Genomic DNA, 13,550 nt, shown 5'->3' on the forward strand with positions numbered 1-13,550 from the left:
CATCACTGTGTATATTATCCCTGTACTGTGACATCACTGTGTGTATTATCCCTGTACTGTGTCATCACTGTGTGCATGATCCCTGTACTGGGACATCACTGTGTGTATTATCCCTGTACTGTGACATCACTGTGTGTATTATCCCTGTACTGTGACATCACTGTGTATATTATCATTATACTGTGACATCACTGTGTGTATTATCCCTGTACTGTGACATCACTGTGTGTATTATCCCTGTACTGTGACATCACTGTGTATATTATCCCTGTACTGTGACATCACTGTGTGTATTATCTCTGTACTGTGACATCACTGTGTGTATTATCTCTGTACGGTGACATCACTGTGTGTATTATCCCTGTACTGTGACATCACTGTTGTGTATTATCTCTGTACTGTGACATCACTGTGTGTATTATCCCTGTACTGTGACATCACTGTGTGTATTATCCCTGTACTGTGACATCACTGTGTGTATTATCCCTGTACTGTGTCATCACTGTGTGCATGATCCCTGTACTGGGACATCACTGTGTGTATTATCCCTGTACTGTGACATCACTGTGTATATTATCCCTGTACAGTGACATCACTGTGTGTATTATCCCTGTACTGTGACATCACTGTGTATATTATCATTATACTGTGACATCACTGTGTGTATTATCCCTGTACTGTGACATCACTGTGTGTATTATCCCTGTACTGTGACATCACTGTGTGTATTATCTCGGTACTGTGACATCACTGTGTGTATTATCCTTGTACTGTGACATCACTGTGTATATTATCTCTGTACTGTGACATCACTGTGTATATTATCCCTGTACTGTGACATCACTGTGTGTATTATCTCGGTACTGTGACATCACTGTGTGTATTATCCTTGTACTGTGACATCACTGTGTATATTATCTCTGTACTGTGACATCACTGTGTATATTATCCCTGTACTGTGACATCGCTGTGTATATTATCCCTGTACTGATATCACTGTGTGTATTATCCCTGTACTGTGACATCACTGTGTGTATTATCTCTGTACTGTGACATCACTGTGTGTATTATCTCTGTACGGTGACATCACTGTGTGTATTATCCCTGTACTGTGACATCACTGTTGTGTATTATCCTTGTACTGTGACATCACTGTGTATATTATCCCTGTACTGTGACATCACTGTGTGTATTATCCCTGTACTGTGACATCACTGTGTGTATTATCCCTGTACTGTGACATCACTGTGTGTATTATCCCTTTACTGTGACATCACTGTGTATATTATCATTATACTGTGACATCACTATGTGTATTATCCCTGTACTATGACATCGCTGTGTATATTATCCCTGTACTGTAACACTGCTACAAACAGTACCTCATATCAACCATGGCCACCAAACAGTTACATATAGTACGGAAAAAGCACAAGCCAAAAAAGGAAGAATCATCTCAAAACACAAAATTATAAAAATAATATGAATTTATTTCCAAATAAATATCACAATATCAATAAAATTTTCATTTCTACAGCAGGGCAGATGGAATTGTCAAAAAAGACAAAGTAGACTGACACATAACATCTAAAAAATAAAGTGCATGAGCATAACTCCATATAATCCAATCATAGATGACCAGTATATAGCCAACCCAGTAAGTATAACGGCTCCTAGGGTAATGATTATCCAAACAATACAGAGAAAAGTGTGTATAACTACAGATCAAAAAGGAACCAAGGTACAAAACCTATAATGTAGTATGTAAGTTGAATGATGGATGGATATAACAAATATCCTTATAGTTTTACTTTTATGTGTCAGTCTCCTTTGTCTTTTTTGGTGATTCCATCTGCCCTGCTGTAGAAATGAATATTTTATTGATATTGTGATATTTATTTGGAAATACATTTATATTATTTTTATAATGTTGTGTTTTGAGATGATTTTTCCTTTTTTGGCTTGTGTTTTTTTCCATACTATAGTTATCCCTCTACTGTGACATCACTGTGTGCATTATCCTTTTACTATGACATCACTGTGTGCATTATCCCTGTACTGACACCTGATGGAGCTACCAGAGGGAGAGCGATATTTGTGGGAGTTTCAGTTTCCAGGTTTAACCTCCTACACCATTCTTCCTGCCTTTTCGGTTGGTAACACATTTACTACCTTAGAATAGGATGGGATGGCTTGTAGGACTTTTCTCTCTGTATTTTTCAAGAGGAATGGGGGGTAGAATCCCTGAACGGAAAGGGAGCGCTAGTGTGAATCCAGCCTTAGTTTTATTTTATAGCGTATGTGATTCTAGACAAAAATGTAATGAACTTTAATTAAAAAATGTGGCTGCTTTTTGCCTGAAAATCTCTCTCAAGTTCCTGACACTAGGTGTCTCCCTTCTACCTAATTTGCTGTTTACTTGTTTGCTACCAAGGAATTCCGTCCATAGATACATTCCACTCAGTCTTTCTTGTCTCAGTGAGTGTAGAGGGATATCCTTTTATCTCTTTAACATTGAATGCAGAGGGGAGGGATTGATTCTCCTCACAGTCTGCAAACTGTCGCTGAGTACAAAAGATTCTCACAGTTTACAATGTAAGAAAAGTCTTTTTTTTGTCTTGTGTTTTATCTGCTAGGTTGTATGTATTTGCCCTGTATTTACAGCACAGGATCCTTTCTATTACACCCACTTGGACTTTTCTCAGGTATTTGTTTTCAACTGTATAGTTACTGGTAGAATGGCAGAGCATTATCAGTGATGGATACTTTTCATGAAATTTCAAGTATCCTTTAAGAAAGCCGGTATTGCTGGAGGTAACAGCAGAATGGATAGTTTGTGTAGCTACAGAAAGTGGGCTGCAGAAAGAAGTGGCCAAAGATGTATGGGCAGCAAACTCTGGGCTGATGGTCTGGGCTGGATGGAGAAGAAATGGAAAGCAAATTACAACAATTAGAGAAGACATCACTTGTGAGCCAATGGGTATAATAGTTATATATTTGGTTCTATATAGCATTCTCTTGTATCATGTGTAATGTGATGACTCTTTGTATAGAGCTGGCATCTGAACAGTATATGGTTACTGTATGGTGGTATTATTGGTAGTGTGCGCCTGTCTCTTACTATGTGACTAGGTGTTTCTGTGTTCTATTGCGAATATGTCCCGGGATCTGCAACTGAATAAAAACTTTATGCAGAAAGTCTCTAGCTGAAAAAGACCGGTTAGACAGTGCCTCTGTTTCTTATTGTCTGATCCTAACTGTCCTGGAAAGAAGTGTGGGCTAAAATTCCTAATTGATAATTCATTAGAATGCAACAATGTTACAAATGTCCAGCAGTAAGGGCTAGTTCACACGGGGCTAGGGATGGCGTAATTTTATCCTGATTTTTATGCTGGAAGCCGCATCAGAATAGGACCAGAATGCGCCTACCGTGACGGTCGCGGCTTCGCGCCCCAAATGAATGGGCCTAGTCTGGAGCATGCTGTCACGCAGCTGTATCGGCTGCGGAATCCGCCTGAAGAAAGGGCAGCTCGCTTCTTTTTTGTATGGAAAAAAGGAAGCTAGCGGTCTACATAGACCTGTATTGCGAGGGGACGAATTTTGAGGTGGATTCGGCATCAGAATCCGCCCTCTCCTGCCCCATTTGAACGAGCCATTACTATGTTAAAAAGGTCAATTACTCAAATAAATTCAGTAGTAATTCATGAACTGTATTTTCATAGTATTGTATGTTATTACATATTATATATACTGTATCGCTGGGGTTCTGAGCTCTGGGATCCCTGCGGATCACTAGACAAAAGCGACACTGATGATAAAACAAATTGCTATGCCTCCTGGAGTATGTTCCAGAGTCTGCCTGGTCATCCTGTTATAGTAAAGGCTAAGCATGTCTTTGGATGAGAAGCAATGAGGATTAGATGTGAACACCCGAGGCATTGTACTAACACCCACTCGCGCAGTATGCACTGACAGGTGTCAGTCACTCGGCCGTATCTTCGGAGCGCACTTTAATTTCTTCCGTTCAAATGTTAACAATTGTTTCTATATTCATTACAAAGACCATTATCCAGGAGGTAAAATGACGCATTACACACATATTATGCAACTCTTTAACACAGCATGCAGAGAAGATAGTTTCATTAACCTATGGCATAATCCATATTACAATTTTAAGGAAACCCCCTTCCCCTGCGTTCTCTGCCAATATAGTAGGAGTATAGCAGCCCCCTCGGCAGGAATAAGGTCACAGCACACCTCAAACTAGCATGAAATTATTCAGCTCATTTGAATAATTCATGTCTGTTCCCCGCCGCATGAATCACAGCACACGCGTTTCAGGCTACAGAGACAGAATCCATTTCTAGCAGATAATAACATTAAAGGGAACTATTAGCTAATATAATGTAAAGTGCATTAGCATTCTGTGAACTGTAGTCTAAGCTCGTAGGATGGCGGCATTTGCTTTTCCCAGGTGGTGGGTACGTAGGATGTAAAGCTAACAAGCTGAAACGTTTTAATTGGAAAGATTTCTAATGGATCATTATGGCTAGTAAAGGGTTTTTCCGGGCTTATAGTGGGGGTCTGCTACCCAGGACCCCTGTGATGCTACAGTGGTGCTCTACTTCACATGCCATGTGATATCACACTTTTCTATCGCATGGCCTGTGTGCAGTTCCATTCAAGTGAATAGGGCTGAGCTGCAATACCAAGCACCACTGCTATACAATGTGTGGCGCTATCCTTTTCAGCGAAGAGGCCGCAGCACTTGTCCGAATGCAGTGGTCTCATTAAATAGATGTGGGTGTCGGACTGCTACCAATATTTGATAAATGACTTCAAAAGTTGTTGTCAATCTTATATAGTTGTAAAACCGTGTTAAATTTGGTAAACTACTTGGAAAGAAAATGTACAGTAATGGGTAGGAAAGGGACCTGGAACTTTAATTCAGATTAAGGCTGAGGCCTCACGTTGCGGAAACGCACCTTTCTTTGTTGCGATTTTTGAGCCAAAGTCAGGAGAGGATTGAGCAGAAGGTGCCAGTATAAGAACCTCCTATATATTTCCTGTTCCTTTTGTAGCCATTCTTGGATTTGGCCCAAACGGGAGCATGTTGGACCCCAATCTTGTAATGAGTCAATCAGACATTTATCCCCTATACTGTGTCCATATGAAACCCTCTTCATTCTATCTTCTTGTGCTTGGTCTGCAGACCCATAAGCAGAGCTATTGTCACATGCTGCAGATTTCTCACAGAATTTCAATGACGGTCCCTTTCATGTGAATGGGGTGTACAGAAAACCATGCACATGCCACAAAAACAACCCAATTCAGATGAATGGAATGATGTTATCAGTCACACAAATGACTGCAGCAAATCTGACAAATGTGAACATACCCTAAAGTGGCTGAGGAACAACTCTATAGTATATTCTGTACCAGGGACACAATTGGACCCCGTAGAACAAAGCAGATAGCCTTCTCCAAACAAAGATTTTAGGAATGTGTTCCTACTTTGACCTGCCAGAGTCCAATCCCTTTATTCACAAGTGTACATCTACTGCACAGACTTGTGATATGACAATTGGAATACAACTTTATTCACACAACTGAGCCGAGACTTAGCTGTGGGAGAGCTGGATCTGTGCGGCACCCATTGAGGTGAATGATCTTTTACGGTGGAATGCACACAATTAGAATTCTCCAATGACTTTATTGCCCCTACTTGTAAATGGGAAATTACCAATTTAATTTATTTATTAGTTTATTAATTTCTCTAATAGTGTTAATTCGTTAAAGAAAATCCAATAATGTATATTAGTAGTACCAAGATAATGACTACAGCATTGACTTGTCTTAAGTAAATGTACGCCTATTACCGTGTCAAAATTTCTGCCACTATTTATTTCTTAAAATAACAGTTATTGTAGTCTGATCTGTTTCTTTTCTAATTCAGAACTCCAAATCAACTCCAACTCAACATAGATTTAAAGGGATTCTATCATTATAATTCCCTTTTTTAACTAAGTACATGTAAGAATAGCCTTAAGAAAGACCATTCTTCTCTCACCTTATTATTCTGATCCGTGCCGCCGTTCTTGAGAAATATCTTCTTTCTTCCTTATGTAAACAAGTTCTCAGACAGCACTGCGGGCGTCCCATTTGAAAATTCTGAAAGAAGATGGAGGCATTGCTGGAGAGTTTTTGAAGGGGACGCTCCCTGTGCTGTTTCAGAACAGAGGACACCATTGGTGCCGTCTGAGAACTCATTTACATAAGGAAGAAAGAAGATATTTATCAGGAACGGTGTCACGGATCAGAATAATAAAGGGAAGAGAAGAATAGCCTTTCTTAAGGTTATTCCTAAGTGTACTTAGTTAAAAAAGGGAATTCTAATGACAGAATTCCTTTAAAAGAAAAAATGCTGGCTTTTTTCAGTCACCACTAGAGGGCACTAAGAAGCTAACTGTATACTTTGTAATTATTTACAGGGAGTCTATCACCAGAATTGTGGTGTCTGAGACGTCTGCTGCACCTTTTAGCTCATTTACATGCAGAATAAAAGCTTTGTTTCTGTAATGTAATATATTAGAGAAGCACCAGAAAGGTATGTTTTAAAAAGAGCCTGTTACCAGAACCCAACATATCAACCCAGCCTGCTTATAGAATTGGTTAGGGTCACCCATATCCACATCTGTACTTTGATATCACTGTGTAAATTATCTCTATACTATGATATCACTATGTATATTATCCCTGTACTGTAACATAGAGATGAGCGAGTATATTCGATCGAATACCTCCCTTTCATAGTTTTTGGTGTAAAAAAAGGCGCCAGGGAAGGTGAGAGGGGCATCGAATGTTTACCACGTGGTATTTGACCGAATACACCAATAACTATGCAAAGGGAGGTATTCGATCGAATACTACTTGCTCATCTCTAATCTGTATATATTATCCCTGTACTGTGACATCACTGTGTATATTATCCCTGTACTGTGACATCACTGTGTATTATCCCTGTACTGTGACATCACTGTGTATATTATCCCTGTACTGTGACATCACTGTGTATTATCCTTGTACTGTGACATCACTGTGTGCATTATCCCTGTACTGTGTCATCACTGTGTGTATTATCCCTGTACTGTGACATCACTGTGTGTATTATCCCTGTACTGTGACATCACTGTGTATTATCCCTGTACTGTGAGATCACTGTGTATATTTTCCCTGTACTGTGACATCACTGTGTGTATTATCACTGTACTGTGACATCACTGTGCATATTATCCCTGTACTGTGACATCACTGTGTATATTATCCCTGTACTGTGACATCACTGTATGTATTATCCCTGTACTGTGACATCACTGTGTGTATTATCCCTGTACTGTGACATCACTGTGTATATTATCCCTGTACTGTGACATCGCTGTGTGTATTATCCCTGTACTGTGACATCACTGTGTGTATTATCCCTGTACTGTGACATCACTGTGTGTATTATCCCTGTACTGATATCACTGTGTATATTATCCCTGTACTGTGACATCACTGTGTGCTTTATCTCTGTACTGTGACATCACTGTGTATATTATCCCTGTACTGTGACATCACTGTGTGTATTATCCCTGTACTGTGACATCACTGTGCATATTATCCCTGTACTGTGACATCACTGTGTATATTATCCCTGTACTGTGACATCACTGTATGTATTATCCCTGTACTGTGACATCACTGTGTGTATTATCCCTGTACTGTGACATCACTGTGTATATTATCCCTGTACTGTGACATCACTGTGTATTATCCCTGTACTGATATCACTGTGTATATTATCCCTGTACTGTGACATCACTGTGTGCATTATCCCTGTACTGTGACATCACTGTGTGCTTTATCTCTGTACTGTGACATCACTGTGTGCTTTATCTCTGTACTGTGACATCACTGTGTATATTATCCCTGTACTATGACATCACTGTGTATATTATCCCTGTACTGTGACATCGCTGTGTATATTATCCCTGTACTGATATCACTGTGTATATTATCCCTGTACTGTGACATCACTGTGTGTATTATCTCTGTACTGTGACATCACTGTGTGTATTATCCCTGTACTGTGACATCACTGTGTATATTATCTCTGTACTGTGACATCGCTGTGTGTATTATCCCTGTTCTGTGACATCACTGTGTATATTATCCCTGTACTGTGACATCACTGTGCACATTATTTCCTGTACTGTGACATCACTGTGTGTATTATCCCTGTACTGTGACATCGCTGTGTATATTATCCCTGTACTGTGACATCACTGAGACAGATTTATGAAGACTGCCATTACTCATGCTAGTGTTCATAGCCCCACTCTCTGCCTGCCTTCACTACGCTCCCGTTTTGGGAAAGTGGTAAAAGCAACAAATACTATGAACTGCTGTACATGGCATAATAAATCTGCCCCACTGCTTATAATGCCTGTACTGTGATATCATTGTGTTAGCTTAGAGCTAGGCTAGTTACAGACTTGTTCCTGAAATGCTGGCAGAGCTGGCGCTAGGATATGTATACAATAATAATGCATCAGCTCATCTGCAATCATACCTATAGCATCTTCTGCTTTGTCTGTACTTCTTATAATTAATAATCAATATGTTATACATTTTTCAGAACTCAGACTAATAGCTAGGACTAGACATTTCAGATAGTAAACTACAGTGTATATATAGATGCATGATTAAATATACATGAGATCTCCTGTGTATGTATATGTTTCTGATGGCTGTGTTCTGGACAATCCAACCTATTATCATCTTTTACATCATTTGTTCAATTTCTATAGGTCCTAGTTCTCTTTCAGTTGTTTGTATACATCTAGTCTTGCAAGCACTTCGCCAGTTTTTTTACTTTTTTTATGGCTATTATCACCCTAACACTGTGAACAGCCAGACAACTTTGCCATCTGTACAATAACTCAAGGAGTTATATAAAGGGAAGGGCTTGGAATCTGTAATGTGTATCTCTGGGTAAAAATAAAGAATTGCCTCCACAAACTCCAGTTCTTTGCATCCTTTAATATACTCCATTTATTCCAGTGCAATTGGAATTTCTTCTCTAGTATGTTCCATTCCTGAGCAATTAGTGCAGTTAGTTTTGATGCTTTATATCTCAGGCCTGGTTCACATCTACGTTCGGTATTCCGTTCGGGGAGTCCACTTGGTGACCCCCCGAACGAAATACTGAAAACATTGACAAGAGGTGAGCACTGAAAGCACACGGACCCCATAGACTATAATGGGATCCGTGTGTTTTCCGCGCGGTGTCCACACAAGTTATGCGGAGAGAAAAGTACTTCATGAACTACTTTCCTCTCCACATGACTCATGCAGAAACCAAGCGGAAAACACACAGATCCCATTATAGTCTATGGGGTCCATGTGCTTTCAGTGCTCACCGCTTGTCAATGCGTTCAGTATTCCATTCAGGGGGTTCTCATGAGGACACCCTGAACGGAATACCAAAAGCAGATGTGAACCGGGCCTTTCTTCTAGGCTCTACTGTCAAGTGGGTTGTCCTGTGCCAGAGCAGACAAGTGGGAATGATACTGAGCTCTGACATCTTCCTTTGTGATTCGACAGTATCAGAGAGCTCTGGATCACCCCCCCATACCCACTTCTCACTTTCAACAGGACTCAGCATAGCAGCGTGTATTAAAGGATGAGAAGAACTGGAATTGGTGGAGATGGCGAAAGGTCCTCTTTAACTCCGCCATATAGTCTGCCAATTTTCTAAGCTCCAGCAGCACAGGCATTAATGCTTTATGCTCCCTCAAAACAGTAATGATAGGTTCACGCTAGTATTAGGGTTTCCATTCTTTGGGTTCACTTGTAGACCCCTAGAATGGAAACTTAATCTTATAAAGCACTTACCCGCTTGGGGTCTGCTGGATTTCCACCCAGGTTTCTACCAATTTTATACTGAAATCAGCATAGGGAGAAGTCTTTTCTCTCCACCAATTTTAAGCAGAATGGGGATGGAGTCTCCGAATGCTAGTGTGAACATAGCCTCAAGGTCCAGCAGCAGATGGAGCCCTGTACTTTGTCCTAGGTATCCTAATCCAGCAAAAAGTCTCTGGAAAGCTTCTCATAATACAATAAAAACAGCACATTGAGGCTTCCTGCTATTCTTAAATATTTGACCCAGTATATTATACTTAACCTTGTTCTGGTTCAGATGCTGAATGTCAAGTACAATGAGTATACTTCGCTATGCCAGGGGTCTACCTGGCTCTGGGGTCCACTGGAGGGTTTACCTGCTTGACTGTGGGCCAGTCCAAGCCTGAGTTACCCAACACAGTCAGCTGTAAAACTAATGTATGGACTGGTGATCTCATTACATATCCTCAAACCAGAGAAGAACTTGAGAAAGAGTCTGCAGATCAGTGGTGTGCACTACTAAACAATGCTGTTTTATTCTATAGGTGTGACATAGGAATGTATTTTATTGTTGTAGCAAAGTGTTTCTGTACTTCAGATCAATACATATCAGCCTTTGTATGAAGAAAGCTTCCTGCATGACCTTCGCCAAGTGGTTCACCAGAAAATGCATCTGCACGGGGTTAATTACTATCGCATGGATTCTGTCTCTAGTTTGCAATCCAAAGGCCTTGGGAGCTTTTACCTGAAACCTTAGCACTCAGCAATTCCTTCTGAATATCTTGGATTGCTTCTCGTTCATCTGCCATGTTTTTCCTAAGGATTACTGAAATAAAAATGTAAAATTGCACATACATATATTGAGTAAAATACAAGATTCAACTTGGCTAAAACCACAAAACATCACAAGACACAGTGAAACTCCTCTATTCTCAGCTCCAGCAGTGCTATGGCCGGTCACCTAGAGATGGCTGTTACTGTGGCCCTTGGATGTTCAGTCCTCTGCGAAGTCCCTCACAGTACAGGATGGAACACAAGTAAAGGTCCACTGCCTGCCTGGGTAAAGTATGTCTACCCTAGGGTCAGCAGGGCAAAGAGATTTTTTTTTTTCATTACTTTGCTGTCTACATCAACATACAACATGAGTATGTCTTCGGAGTTTAGGAGGAAACCCACGCAAATACAGGTAGAACATTCCTTGTAGATGTTGTACTTGGCTAGATTCGAACCCAGGACCGCACGCTAACAATGCCAGTCACTGAGTCACCGTGCTGTAAAGGGTACTGGTATTAATGTGGATCCAGGGATATTCATATTGCTATGGTATTAACATCATAATCTAATGATAGTGATGGCAATGCATTTTCTTAGTGTATGATATAAAATTACCTGATACTCCAGTCATTGTGCTAGATATGACTATATAGCAGGGGTCGGCAACCCCTGGCACGCGTGCCAAGACTGGAACGCGAGGCATATTTTGCTGGCACAGCAGCCAGCCTGCAACTTTCATACACTAATCGAGAGAGAGCGTCCTTTCAGTGCTCTGCTAGAGCTGCGGTGTAGGACACGCCCCCTTCTCTCACTGCCCACCAATCAGAGGTGAGCCTTTCACTGCACAGGATAAGGGCTCCCTGGACCTGCTGTTACATGAGGAGCTCCTGCCGTCTGCAGCCCTGAATAGGAGAGGAAGCTTCGGGGAACAAAGTGAAAGTAAACACAACACCAGGTACGTGTGTGTTACTAACTATTCTTATTAATATCAGGCATTTGGGGTTATTAATTTAGTTTTAGTAACTCCATGTGCCTCACAGTAATAGCAGTTAACCCCATCATGTCCCTCACATTAACCCCTGTGTGGCTCACATAAGGGTTACTGATGTGTGAGACATATGGGGGTACTAATGAAGGACCTATATAATGAAGATGTTCACTTATTACCTCCATATGTCTCACATATCCGTGTCAATTATGTAAAGCACACAGGGGGTGGGGGGTGGGGGTGTGAGGGACATGATGGGGTTAACTGCTATTAATATGAGGCACATTGAGTTGTAACCTGCAATGCACATGACCAGGCTCTTTATCTACAACTGTGGATAAAGTACAGACCTATATATTTCAATTGACCAATATATACAGCCACTCTTTTTGTGGCTGTGTATCTGGGCCAAATTGAAGAGCTGAAAACTATTGAGCAGGTCCTATATGTGTCCTATACATCCCCTATATGTGTCTGCATTTGCAGCCCTGTCAATTCATTTTTAACATATACCGTATTTTTCGGACTATAAGACGCACAAATTTTGGGGGAAAAGAAGGGTGCGTCTTATAGTCCGAATGTGGCGCCTGGCACCCGCTGTAATAGAGAGGCGGATGCCGGCAAGGGATAGATGCAGGTGTCGGGGCCTGAGACATCGCTGCGCTCCTCTGCCCTGCATGAAGCCAGCAGGAGCAGCGTCGATACTATTCCGCTCCTCCGTCCCCCCGCCGCTGGCTTCATGCAGGGCAGAGGAGCGCAGCGATGTCTCAGGCCCCGGCACCAGTGCCAGCGTCTATCCCTCGCCGGCATCCGCTTCTCTAGTACAGCGGATGCCGGGTCAGTATCGGTGGCCCCTTCTCCGACCGGCCCCGTACCTGTGAAGTTGCAGGCCGGCTCCTGCGCGGCGATATCGCAGGAGCCGACCTGTTCGGGTGAGAGCCGGGAGCCTAATGAGGCTCCCAGGCCTGTCACTGCTATATTAGTATTGCAAACATAAGTGGGAGATATTGGGAAAGGATAAATACAGCCCACTTACTTGAGCCAGTCCAGATTAACGATGTTAGGTATATAGCCAGATTTCGGGACAGAGGTAGCACGTGAAACAACCCATCGGCTGTGGGAGATGTCCATAGAGAAAAAAAAATAAAAAATAAAAAAAATTTTTCCAGCTCCACTCCTTGAGTCCCTTTTTGATAAAACGTAGCGTTTATTGGTACATCGGTAAAATTCCAGTATATGTTACAGGCATGGTCACTGATAAATCAACTCCATGTTCCCAAAGAAAGCCAGCTGACGCGTTTCAAGGACAGGCGCGTCCCCTTAGTCGTAGCCTAACTAACTTGCCCCCTTGGTTGTTATATATATATCCCTCCCGTGATTGAAAACACGTATTGTGTTCCGGAAATCATGAGAGGGAAATGGAACCCATATAATGAAAAACATATAAACAAAATAAAAAACAATTAAAAACAACACAACATTGAGAACATTAAACAGAATGTATACAAATGTATACAAATCTGGCTATATACCTAACATCGTTAATCTGGACTGGCTCAAGTAAGTGGGCTGTATTTATCCTTTCCCAATATCTCCCACTTATGTTTGCATTTTGTCGGCTATACGTGCCCTTATCTTGAGCCAGCAATTTAAAGTCCAGGAACTGTGGTATTATTGAAGTTGCGGTTCATTGGAATCATGTACACAAGTGAATTAATGGATAGCCGGGTGCATGTGATTTTTTATGGTTAAATCCGGTCAATGTGAACATGGACTCTTGATTTATATATTATAGACGAGTGAACACATATAAGTCTGATTAGCAGTTGAGTGAACTACTCCG

General features: G+C 41.2%; 1 protein-coding gene across 1 annotated transcript in view; it reads right to left on the reverse strand.

Moving 5' to 3' along the window:
* CRACD (capping protein inhibiting regulator of actin dynamics) overlaps positions 1–10,709 on the reverse strand; it is a 77,159-nt gene extending 66,450 nt beyond the window's left edge. Inside the window, exon 1 of the mRNA XM_075259395.1 lies at positions 10,691–10,709. The gene's annotated coding sequence lies outside the window, so the exon portion shown is untranslated. The remainder of the gene's footprint in view (positions 1–10,690) is intronic.
* Positions 10,710–13,550: the final 2,841 nt, after the last annotated feature.

Source organism: Leptodactylus fuscus, chromosome 1 (assembly GCF_031893055.1).
Source record: "Leptodactylus fuscus isolate aLepFus1 chromosome 1, aLepFus1.hap2, whole genome shotgun sequence".
In the NCBI taxonomy this organism is placed as follows: Eukaryota; Metazoa; Chordata; class Amphibia; order Anura; family Leptodactylidae; genus Leptodactylus; species Leptodactylus fuscus.